The sequence below is a fragment of the Epinephelus lanceolatus genome, chromosome 9, assembly GCF_041903045.1.
Source record: "Epinephelus lanceolatus isolate andai-2023 chromosome 9, ASM4190304v1, whole genome shotgun sequence".
Taxonomy (NCBI): Eukaryota; Metazoa; Chordata; class Actinopteri; order Perciformes; family Serranidae; genus Epinephelus; species Epinephelus lanceolatus.
In genome coordinates this window covers 43,444,177-43,456,222 of record NC_135742.1, presented here as the reverse complement: position 1 = coordinate 43,456,222, position 12,046 = coordinate 43,444,177, and the positions used below count along the sequence as shown (strand labels likewise).

At 40.4% G+C, this 12,046-nt stretch overlaps 1 pseudogene; it reads left to right on the top strand.

The window, feature by feature from the left end:
• Positions 1-10,611: 10,611 nt before the first annotated feature.
• LOC144464330 (protein FAM200A-like) lies at positions 10,612-11,535 on the top strand (annotated as a pseudogene).
• Positions 11,536-12,046: the final 511 nt, after the last annotated feature.

Sequence of the window (12,046 nt, the reverse complement as noted above, 5' to 3'; positions counted from 1 at the left end):
TGTGTTTCTTGGCCCAAACAAATCTCTTCTGCTTGTTGCCTCTCCTTAGCAGTGGTTTCCTAGCAGCTATTTGACCATGAAGGCCTGATTGGCGCAGTCTCCTCTTAACAGTTGTTCTAGAGATGGGTCTGCTGCTAGAACTCTGTGTGGCATTCATCTGGTCTCTGATCTGAGCTGCTGTTAACTTGCCATTTCTGAGGCTGGTGACTCGGATGAACTTATCCTCAGAAGCAGAGGTGACTCTTGGTCTTCCTTTCCTGGGTCGGTCCTCATGTGTGCCAGTTTCGTTGTAGCGCTTGATGGTTTTTGCGACTCCACTTGGGGACACATTTAAAGTTTTTGCAATTTTCCGGACTGACTGACCTTCATTTCTTAAAGTAATGATGGCCACTCGTTTTTCTTTAGTTAGCTGATTGGTTCTTGCCATAATATGAATTTTAACAGTTGTCCAATAGGGCTGTCGGCTGTGTATTAACCTGACTTCTGCACAACACAACTGATGGTCCCAACCCCATTGATAAAGCAAGAAATTCCACTAATTAACCCTGATAAGACACACCTCTGAAGTGGAAACCATTTCAGGTGACTACCTCTTGAAGCTCATGGAGAGAATGCCAAGAGTGTGCAAAGCAGTAATCAGAGCAAAGGGTGGCTATTTTGAAGAAACTAGAATATAAAACATGTTTTCAGTTATTTCACCTTTTTTTGTTAAGTACATAACTCCACATGTGTTCATTCATAGTTTTGATGCCTTCAGTGAGAATCTACAATGTAAATAGTCATGAAAATAAAGAAAACGCATTGAATGAGAAGGTGTGTCCAAACTTTTGGCCTGTACTGTATATCAGAGATGTATTTAGGCCTGAGACCATTTAGTGCTTTATAGACAAGTAACAAGATTTTAAGGTCTATCCTTTGACACACAGGAAGCCAGTGCAGTGACTTAAGCACTGGTGTAATGTGCTCCACTCTCTTGGTGTTGGTGAGGACTCTGGCAGCAGCGTTCTGGACGAGCTGCAGTTGTCTGATTGATTTTTTACTCAGGCCTGTGAAGACACCGTTACAATAGTCCAGCCTGCTGAAAATGAAAGCATGAACAAGTTTTTCTGTATCTTGTTTAGACAGAAATTCTTTTATTCTTGCTATGTTTTTAAGGTGGTAGTAGGCTGATTTAGTAATTGTCTTAATGTGACTATTGAAATTTAGGTCTGAGTCCAGAACTACACCAAGATTTCTTGCTTGATTTGTAGGTTTTAGTGTCATGGCATCAAGGTGAGCACTGACTATTGATCTTTGTTCTTTGGGGCCAAAAACAATTATCTCAGTTTTGTCTGTGTTTAGTTGTAGAAAATTCTGGCACATCCATGTATTGATTTTGTCAATGCACTTATTTAGCAGATGTAGGGGACTGTAGTCATCTGGTGACACTGTTATGTAAAGTTGTGTGTCATCCGCATAAGTATGGTAGGAGATGTTATGATATTCCATAATCTGAGCAAGAGGGAGCATATAGATGTTGAACAGAAGAGGCCCAAGAATGGACCCTTGAGGAACTCCACGTGTAATTTTTGTTCGCACAGATTCATAATTGCCAAGTGACACAAAGAAATCCCTGTCTTGTAAATAACATTTAAACCAATTTAGCACAGTGCCAGAAAGTCCCACAAACTTTTCTAGTCTGTCGAGCACTATCTTATGGTCGACTGTGTCGAATGCAGCACTGAGGTCCAGTAATACCAGAACCGAAATCTTTGATGCATCACTGCTCAGATGAATGTCATTTAAAACTTTTACAAGTGCAGTCTCAGTGCTGTGATGTGCTCGAAATCCAGACTGAAAGGCATCAAAGGAATTGTTTTGCTCCAAGAAGGTGTTAAGTTGCTGAAAAACAGCCTTTTCAATGAACTTTCCTAGAAATGGTAGGTTTGATATGGGCCTGTAGTTATTTATTACTGTGGCATCCAGATTAGGCTTTTTTAAGAGAGGTTTAAATGACTGCGACCTTCAGGGCCGTTGGAAAAAGGCCTGACTGAAGAGAACAGTTGACTATCTGTAGTATATCTGATGCTATGCAGTTAAAAACATCTTTAAAAAAGCTTGTAGGCGGAGTGTCAAGGCAGCAGGTAGTGGACCTAAGATCCTAACTATGTCTGTCAAAGTAGCATAATTTAATGGGTGAAAAAGTGCCAAATTAACTGGAGTAGTCTTATAAGGCACAGGTGAAATAGTCACTGTGTTGGAGTTACAGACTGTCTGTCTTATCTTTGAAATCTTGTCTGTGAAAAAAGAAGCAAAGTCATTGCATGCCTTGGTGGATAGCAGTTCAGGAGGGACTGACGCTGATGGGTTTGTCAGTCTGTCAACAACAGTAAATAAAGTCTGTGCATTGTTGTTATTTTTGTTGATAATCTCAGAGAAAAAGGACTGCCGCGACCTTTTTAGCTCCAAGTTGTAGATGTGCAGACTTTCCTTATAGATGTCATAATGAACCTGGAGTTTGGTTTTTCGCCACCTGCATTCTGCTTTTCTACATTCTCTTTTTTGAGCTTTTACCCATGTGGCGTTCCTCTGTGGTGGTTTTTTCTTACCAGAGACAACTTTGACCTTCATGGGGACAATATTGTCCATAATATTCAATGATCTGGTTCATAGTTTCCGCTCTAAAGCTATGAATATTTTTTTGTTGTTTGTTTTTGTTGATACAGCATTTTCTGATTACCTCTGTTGTAATTTTACTGGTGTCAGCGGAGATAGCCATTTTAAAGAAAACACAGTCAGAAAAGGCAACATCAGTCACCACAACCTCAGAAATGTTGAGCCCTTTGGAGATAATTAGATCTAAAATATGCCCCTTATTGTGTGTTGGCTCTGTTACATGCTGGGAAAGTTCAAACTTGTCCAGGATGTAGAAAAGTTCTTTTGCACTGCCATCTTTGGGATTATCAATATGAATATTGAAATCACCCACTATAACAACACAGTCAAAATCAATACAGACAACAGACAATAGTTTAGAAAAGTCATCAACAAAGTGTGCACTATATTTTGGAGGCCTGTAAATGGTTACTAATACTGCTTGACAGGAGGATCTCAACTGCAGTGCAACATATTCAAAAGACTCAAACTTCCCATATGACAACTGTTTGCACTGGTAAACATCCTTAAATAAAGTGGCTACTCCACCTCCTTTCCTAAGTTCTCTAACTGAGCTGATAAAATGGAAGTTTTGGGGGGGCTGATTCAATAAGTACTGCTGCACTGTTGTTTTCATTTAACCAAGTTTCAGTTAAAAACATAAAATCAAGGTTTCTCTTGATAATAAAATCATTAATTAATAGTGACTTGCCAGCCAGAGATCTGATATTTAATAAAGCTAAGTTTAGTGTACTAACATTGTCTGACACAGTCTGTGGCTGACACATAACTTGAGTCAGATTAGATAGAGTAGCTGTGCGCTTCGAGTACACATTGTTTTTCCTGATGCTAGTCAAAACAGGAATGACAGACCTTGGAGATGACTCTGGCTGATACTTTTCAATTTCAAGATGTGTTTGACCATGCCACCGGCTATTTAAGATCGCCGGTATGTTTAAGGAAGCGGCATGGGGTCTGTCTCATCTCTGACAGGCACCTGAGTGATGACGTCTAGGGCTACTATTTAAGAGTTCATCAATTTGACTGAGCTCCATGGTGATTGTGGTGGTGGTGGGGAGGGTTGACGTTAGCTCCTTAGTGGTTGCGCCGGTGCTGGGGGGTGACGACGCTGGCTCCTTGGTGGTTGTGATGAAGGGCAGGAGGGGGGTTGTTGGATCCCTGACTGGGACAGGGACATTCTCTGAATGCCTTGGGTGATGTGGAGCAAAGGGTCAGGTGAAGGGGGAGAGATGCAGGCTGTCTGTCTCTGTGCCCTGTACTTGTCCTTGGCTCTTATCTGTCCATTCTTGTTTTGGTATGGCATTCCAAGAGCATGACGTAGGTTGGCCCCGAGTAGTCTCCATCCAGTGATGTTCGGATGAATCCCATCACACTGAAAACAATCCTTACAGTTCCAAAAGATGTTAAAATTGTCAATAAACTTTATCCCATGAGTGAAGCATGCCGATGTCAGCCATGTATTCAGGGCAAGGAGTCTGGTAAAAGACTCGATTCCTTTCCCCTTTACGGTTATGTAAAGCATTGCCAAAAAAAGCAAGAGAGAGGCTTGCTAAAGAGCACTGCTATACCCAACCATTAGGTAAAATGATGCGAAATACCTGCAAATAAATGAAACAACAAACAATCAGTACAGTGTGAAACACTGGTATCCTCTGATCCAGAAGGATCTTGAAGTTGTGTTGTAAACAAGTCCCATGGCAGCAGTAGCTCTCTGGGTCCGTCAGAGTCCAATTGTGTGTTTTCAATGTGTTCCCCTCAATCTGATTGGCCAAAGAACAAATTAGTCTACCTTTGAGAGCAGAAAGTGTGTAAAAATGCTCCTAATATCAACATTCTTGCACCCCAAACTGACCAATTATTGAACTGATTTATTTTATCTTAAGTTCTATAATTAATTTCTTAATTCCAATGTAAATAAAGATCCTGAAGTAGGGTGGGGCAATATAGTGAACTCAATATCATTATATAAGTATAAATGTTTTTCCAATATTAATATAGAGCAGAAAGATTTTGCAAGATGGCGGTGGCTAGTCTGAACTTGTGTGTTGCGTGCAGCTGAACATGTGAAAATCATAAGATTATACATTGCTAGAGATTACCAAACTGCACTCAAGGTTGACAGAGGGAAGACAAACAATTTTGACATCAACAGTTTCACATTTAGTTTAGCAGCAGAATGGCGTCCTTGTTAGCAACAAAAAAAAATGGGAGACTGCAAAAAAAAAAAAAACTCCCCAAGCACCCCAAGCACAAATGAATGGCGGGAAAAGGGCATATCAATGGAGAACAGTGTCCTGGTGGAGAGCCGCGAGGCCGAGGATAAAGAAAGTGTTAATTGTGGACATATGCCTGACGCACATGAACACACAAAGAGCAATGCGGGGGGCGCGAGGTGCAGATATGCGGTGGCCGTATTGTGAATAGAGCCCCAGGGACACCAAAGTGGAAGAGACCCAACACTCCGAGAGCTGGAGTGCTTCTTTACAACAGGTATGAGACAAGTGAGGAAGAGGATACCACGATCAGGAACATGAGAGGTGAGAGCCAAGAGGAAGCTATGCACAAAGATATAATGGCAGCAGTTAAAGCTGAAACGGACTCAACTCGAACCTGAAGAATTAACCAAGATCATGCTGATCACTATCAAAGCAGCGGTACTGGCAATAGTTAAAGCAGTGCAGAAACAGCTGATGGCATCAGTGGATAGTAGTGAACTTGGCACAAACATTTTTGGAAAGTAGGTAAGGCCAGAAAGTAAACATGCGTATCAGTAGAACTGAGGAGCAGACGAGTGAAGAGACTGAGGATCAACTTGTGAAAATGGTGTGTGAACTTACTGCAGCTGCAGATACAACAGTTAACGAAAGTGACATCTCCATTGTGAATCATCTGGGTGACCCAAGAAAGCAGGGGAAGGCCCGACTCATAATAGTGACATTTGTAAGTAGAAGACAAAAAGTAGACTTGGTGAGGAATAAAGTAGTGCTTAGAAATCAAGAAGCTCATAAGACAGGGGTCATCAATTACATTTGTCCAAGAGGCAGAATTTTTCTTGGCAGACACTTTAGGGGCCAGATGCTCTCGTAAAATAAAATAGAATTAATATTGTATCCTAAATAATGGATTTTTTTTTGATATTTTTAATTTCATTTTTGGCCTTTGTCAGTGTTAACAGACTTACAGTATATTACCTGTACTGCAGCAAGCCACTAGGGGGCAATTGAGATATTTTGTGAGGCTGACAAGCTGTCTATCATTGTCTCATGCAGTGTCCTTGTTGGTGGAGAACAATTGCAGGAAAAAGGCCTTCTGAATATATTTTAGGCATGAAAAATGGCACTCTCAAAGAGCCTTAAGCGGAAAGTTGATGTAGAAAACCGCAGCTTTAATGAAGAATGGACTGATAAATATGCATTCATAATGACAACTTTTAGAAATGCTCTACCTGTGTGCCTCATTTGCAATGAAACTGTCGCTGTCGCTAAAGAATATAATCTGAGGTGTCACTGTGACAAGTTAAATGATGATACATTAATAATCTGATAAATTTAAAAAAGATTGCAATTTCATGGTCTGTAACAAGATTAAAATGCTGTGATGAGGTTTTAAAGATCATATGGTCATGAGCAGAGTTGGGTATAACGCGTTATAAAGTAATGTGTTAGAGTATTTTGATTACTTTTTGCAGTAATCGAGTAACCTAACGCGTTAGTTTGCTGTTTGAGTAATCAAATACTTAAGTACATTTTCAAACAAGACATCATTTACTTCCGTTACTTTTAGAACGCTGGTCCTTCAGCTCCGAAACAGCAACGGCTGTCGTTTGGTTCTAATAACGGAGATAACCTTAAACCTATCAGTCTGAAAGAAGCCACGGAGCTTGTGGCTCGCTACATGGTTGGAGAAATGCTGCCGTTGTCTACGGTGGAGTCTAAATAGGTGGAGTAGGACTTGCTGACAGACATACGCTGGTACACGCTACACGCTGGTACTCACCAATTATCCCCGGTCGTCTTTCACGGCGTGTGTGATGTCATCGGGTTATTCTTGTCCTATTTTTATTACTTACTATTACTATTATTTGAGTTCCTGTGTCTCTTCATGTGCCAGCCGACATGTTATTGTAGTCACCTAAAAGCATCAGCAGATGGCAGGAGCTACAGTGCCCTCCAAAAGTATTGGAACAGTGAGGCCAATTCCTTTATTTTTGTTGTAGACTGAAAATATTTGGGTTTGACATCAAAAGATGAATATGAGACAAGAGATCAACATTTCAGCTTTCATTTCCAGGTATTTACATCTGGATCTGATACACAACTTAGAAGATAGCACCTTTTGTTTGAACCCACCCATTTTTCATGAGAGCAAAAGTATTGGAACATGTGACTGACAGGTGTGTTTTGTTGCCCAGGTGTCTCCCAATTACATTGATTATTCAAACAATAAATAGCACTGAATGTCTGACCTCAGTTTCAGATTGGGTACGATAGGTTTTGCCTGTGCAGACTGCATTTAGAGGTGGAACCAACATGAAACCAGAGAGCTGTCTATGGGTGAAAAAGAAGCAATTGTGAATCTGAGAGAAGATGGACCATCAATCAGAGCCACTGCACAAACATTGGCCATAGCCAGTACAACCATTTGGAATGTCCTGAAGAAGAAAAAAACCACTGGTGTACTAAGCAACAGACGTCGAACAGGTAGACCAAGGAAGACATCAGCAGTTGATGACAGAAACATTGTGAGAGCTGTAAAGAAAGACCCTAAAACAACTGTTAGTGACATCAGCAACAACCTCCAGAGGGCAGGAGTGAAGGTATCACAATCTACTGTTCGCAGAAGACTTCATGAACAAAGTACAGAGGCTACACCAGATGATGCAAACCACTCATTAGCAAGAAGAATAGGAAGGCCAGGCTGGAATTTGCCAAAAGGTACAGAGATGAGCCTCAAAAATTCTGGGAAAAAGTTTTATGGACTGAAGATTAACTTTTTCCAAAGTGATGGAAAGGCGAAAGTTTGGAGAAAGAAAGGATCTGCTCATGATCCCAATCATACAAGCTCATCTGTGAAACACGGTGGAGGGAATGTCATGGCTTGTGCTTGCATGGCTTCTTCTGGGACGGGCTCTTTCATCTTCATTGATGATGTAACACATGATGGCAGCAGCAAAATGAACTCACAAGTCTACAGAAACATTTTGTCTGCTAATTTAAAGAAAGGTGCAACCAAACTGATTGGGAGATCCTTCATCATGCAGCAAGATAACGACCCAAAACACACTGCCAAAACAACAAAGGAGTTCATCAGGGGCAAGAAGTGGAAGGTTTTAGACTGGCCAAGTCAGTCTCCAGACTTAAACCCAATAGAGCATGCATTTTACCTGCTGAAGAGGAGACTGAAGGAAGTAACCCCCCAAAACAAACAACAACTGAAAGAGGCTGCGGTGAAAGCCTGGAAAAGCATCACAAAAGAAGAATGCAAAAGTTTGGTGATGTCAATGGGTCACAGGCTTGATGCAGTTATTGAAAGCAAAGGATTTGCAACTAAATATTAAGTCTCATTCACTTTAATCTATTTTAAGTTTATATGTTCCAATACTTTTGCTCACCTAAAAATTTTGTGTTCCATTACAAATAATGCTATCTTCTAAGTTGTGTATCAGATCCAGATGTAAATACCTGGAAATAAAAGCTGAAATGTTGATCTCTTGTCTCATATTCATCTTTTGATGTCAAACCCAAATGTTTTCAGTCTACAACAAAAGTAAACGAATTGGACTCACTGTTCCAATACTTTTGGAGGGCACTGTACATGTGAAGCACCATACATAAACTATCAAGCTACTGTATACTCCACAGGAAGTTCTGACAAATGTTTCACAATAAAAGCCTATTTAGAAAATGGAGGGATTCTCTCAGCCGAGGTTATAAGGGGCTTTTAATTTGAAACAAGTGTTGAGTTTGAAATGACGGTGCGATATGTTAACTTTATAAAGACAACGGAGCGGATAAAAGTAAATATATAAACACACAGAGGGATTAATAAATAACGGACCGTCTATAATGTATTTTGTTTCAAATGAAGCTGGGAGCCTCTGCAGTTGTGGTGAGTAAAAGCCCCGCCGCTATTTGTTAATGTTATTACTTTATGTCCAACCGTGAGGATGTAACATTGTTTGCTAGCTTGATGCTAATGACAGTAACGTTAACTCAGCGGGTTCACAAAGTGCCTCTGCTGTTTCACACCATCATTTACTTTTAAATCTGTGTGGCAACATCCCTAGAGGAAATATTAAAAATGCTGGGGTGTTGTTGTCATACAGTTGTTTACGGCAGTAGATCGGTCTGTGTTTCTACTGGTCAAAGTGACGGCTGTGATGGGAGAATTGGATCTCAGTGAAGGGCAAGTGGTCCATAACTTTAATTTTGGAGACAAAATAATGTAGGCTTAGCGCCCTGTGGTCCATTGCCCAATAAGAAATGTAGAATACTCAAAAGTACTTTAAAAGTGCTTGAGTTACTTTTCTCAGGGAGTAACGTTGGAAGTACTTTTAAAGTAATTGAGTTACTTTACTCAGGGAGTAACGCTGTAAAGTAACTGGTTACTTTTTTAAAAAGTAACGCAGTAACGTACTTTGATTACTTTTAAAGTAACCCTTACCCAATATGAGAAACAATTAATAAGATGTGTTTTAAAATGGGTTAAAAACAGTAAAAACTCATGGTATGTTTACAAAGGGTTAAAACGCTAAAAAGTCTCTTTAATTAATTCAATGTTTATTTCATTTTTCATTGTTAAAAGTTAAGATATAACAGTATTATCAGTGATCGACAATGTGCCAGTCCAGCCGTACTCTGTCTACATTTGAGTCAACGTGCTCCTCCACCCTGTCCGAGCACAGGTGAGAGTCATCAGTCATCAGGTACGTGCACAGGTGAGAGTCATCAGTCATCAGGTACGTGGGAATCCCTCCCCACACTCACCCACAGAGAGAGAGAGTGACCCTCCCCCTCATTTCCTCACTACAATACAAATTTTGAGTAAGTTAAAGTTTTGTCAAGTATGGTAACAAGTGTGTGTGAGTAAAACCCCTGCTTGTTAGGAAAGATCAACCCGTGGCTGCGCCGAGGGTGTATGTTATTCTGTGAACTTGCATGTGCACGGTAGAAATGTATTTTGCACAGTTGTTTACATATTGTTTATTTGATGATTATTGTGAGTTTTGTGAGAGTTTGCTGAGCTAAAACTGCATGTTATTTACCAGGGACAGTGAAAAGGATGAGAGTTATGTCTAAGAAATTCATTTTTGTTGTGATTGAAAAAGAATATGTAATATATGCTACTGCATCTGACCTGTAGTGTAAATGTTTAATTGGAAATTGTATGTATATATTTTCTATGATTGCAGTAAACGTTGTTACTGAGGAAACACCACTCTTAATCATTCTCGTGATTATTTCTCCCCGTTTTCAGGGGCATAACATCACCACAACACAAAGCATGCAAGTTTCAAGGAGTCATATCCTGAGCAGGCAGAGCAGTTATCTGAACAAGAGAGGGCAACAAGTGTGTCTCTCTAGGCTGCCTGGGTACTCCCCAGGCATAACAAGCCATTTACCGATACGGAGGACAATACTGACATTTCCCAGATGTGCATTTTCATCAGGTATTTTGATGGCACAGATGTTAGAGAAGAGCTGCTGGCCTTGATTCCACTGGAGGGCAGTACCACAGGTGCTATTATCTTTGGTAAGCTGGAGGAGCTATTTCATAAGCATAAATTGTCATTTGAAAAAGTCAAACTGGTTGTCACAGATGGTGCTCCTGCCATGATTGGCAAAAACGGAACTAGTGAACAGAATTAAGACTGTTGCTCCCAGCATTAACACACTTCATTGTCTCATTCATTAAAGCGTGCTGTGTGCAAAACTAAGTGGCAATCTTAAAGAGGTTATGGACAAAACAATAAAAATAATTAACTTCATCAGAGGGAATTCAAGCCCACAGCACTGTTTGTTCCAAAAATTTGAGAAGGAATCTGAAGCCTCTTATGATGACCTCTTACTCCACAATAACATGCACTGGCTCAATAAGGGCAAAGCCCTGGAGCGCTTTGTTGAACTCAGGGATCAAGTTGTGGATTTTTTAAAGCAAAGTCAATCAACCTGCGCATCACGCAAAACCAAGAGTACATGTGCAACGTTGCATTTTTCATGGACATAATTTCCCATTTGAACGCACTCAATCTACAACTACAGGGGAAAGAAAAAAACATGGTGGATATGGTGGAAAAACTTGATGCCTTTGGAAACAAACTTGATTTTTTCCATGCAGATTTGTTGTCAGGGAGGCTGCTACACTTCAGCAAGACAGTGGGTGACAGCAAGGTCACAGAGAAGATGAAGAAATTTATTACACAGCTTAGGGAAATTTTCTCTGCCAGATTTGATGACTCCCTGCCATTTCCAGGGATGTCATTGGATTCATACATGACCCGTTCACTATCAGCCCAGGTGGAGAATTCTCTGCTAATGTGAGGAAAGTGAAGCCACTGGACAAGGCGGCTATTCAAAGGGAACTAATTGACATCCAGGCCACTGGTGACATGAAGGCTGCTCTCCGTGGTACTAAAAGCTTGAGCGCTTTTTGGGTGTGTGAGTATGACACACTGAAGACATTGGCCATATATGTGCTCACCATGTTAGGATCAACATACACCTGGGAAGCTGCTTCTCAAAAATGAAGTCTGTAAAAACGCATGAGAGGAACCAACTGTCAAACCAGTCTTTGGAGGACTGCTTGCGCATAAGCCTGTCACCTGTCAAAGCTGATGTTAAAAAGATATTGTCGGCGGGGAAATTTAAGTTCTCCCATTAGCCAAATGTGAGTATCTCAGTCTTGTGAGTTTCATGTTTTTTAATTTATTTGTATTAATTTGTTGGATCACAGGCTACCTTAATTTGATGTAAAGAGTAACATGTCTGTAACTGAGGCCTGTCACTTTTATTTGCCATTTGTATCTATTTGCTGATGTGCAAGGCTTGCATTTACCATGCTTTTCTCTGTTATGTTGATGGTTGACATCTTGAGACACTGCAATTGTGTGCTATTGTGTGGAAAAAAACCCAAGCAAGGACATTTGTGAAAAACAACTACAGATAAAATGAGCATGTGAAACAATAAAAGAAGTGTGAAATGAAGGCAATGAGTTTATCGTCATTTTTTAATTGAAGGCAGTCTATGGCACAAGCTACTTTACAGATGGTGATTGTTTTATTTGATTTAAAAAAGATGAATAAATATAGAAACAGATTTTTTCCTCCCCACTAGGCTATTTCTGATTTCAGTAATATTGTGGGGGCCGGATGGAAAGCCTTGGTGGGCCAGA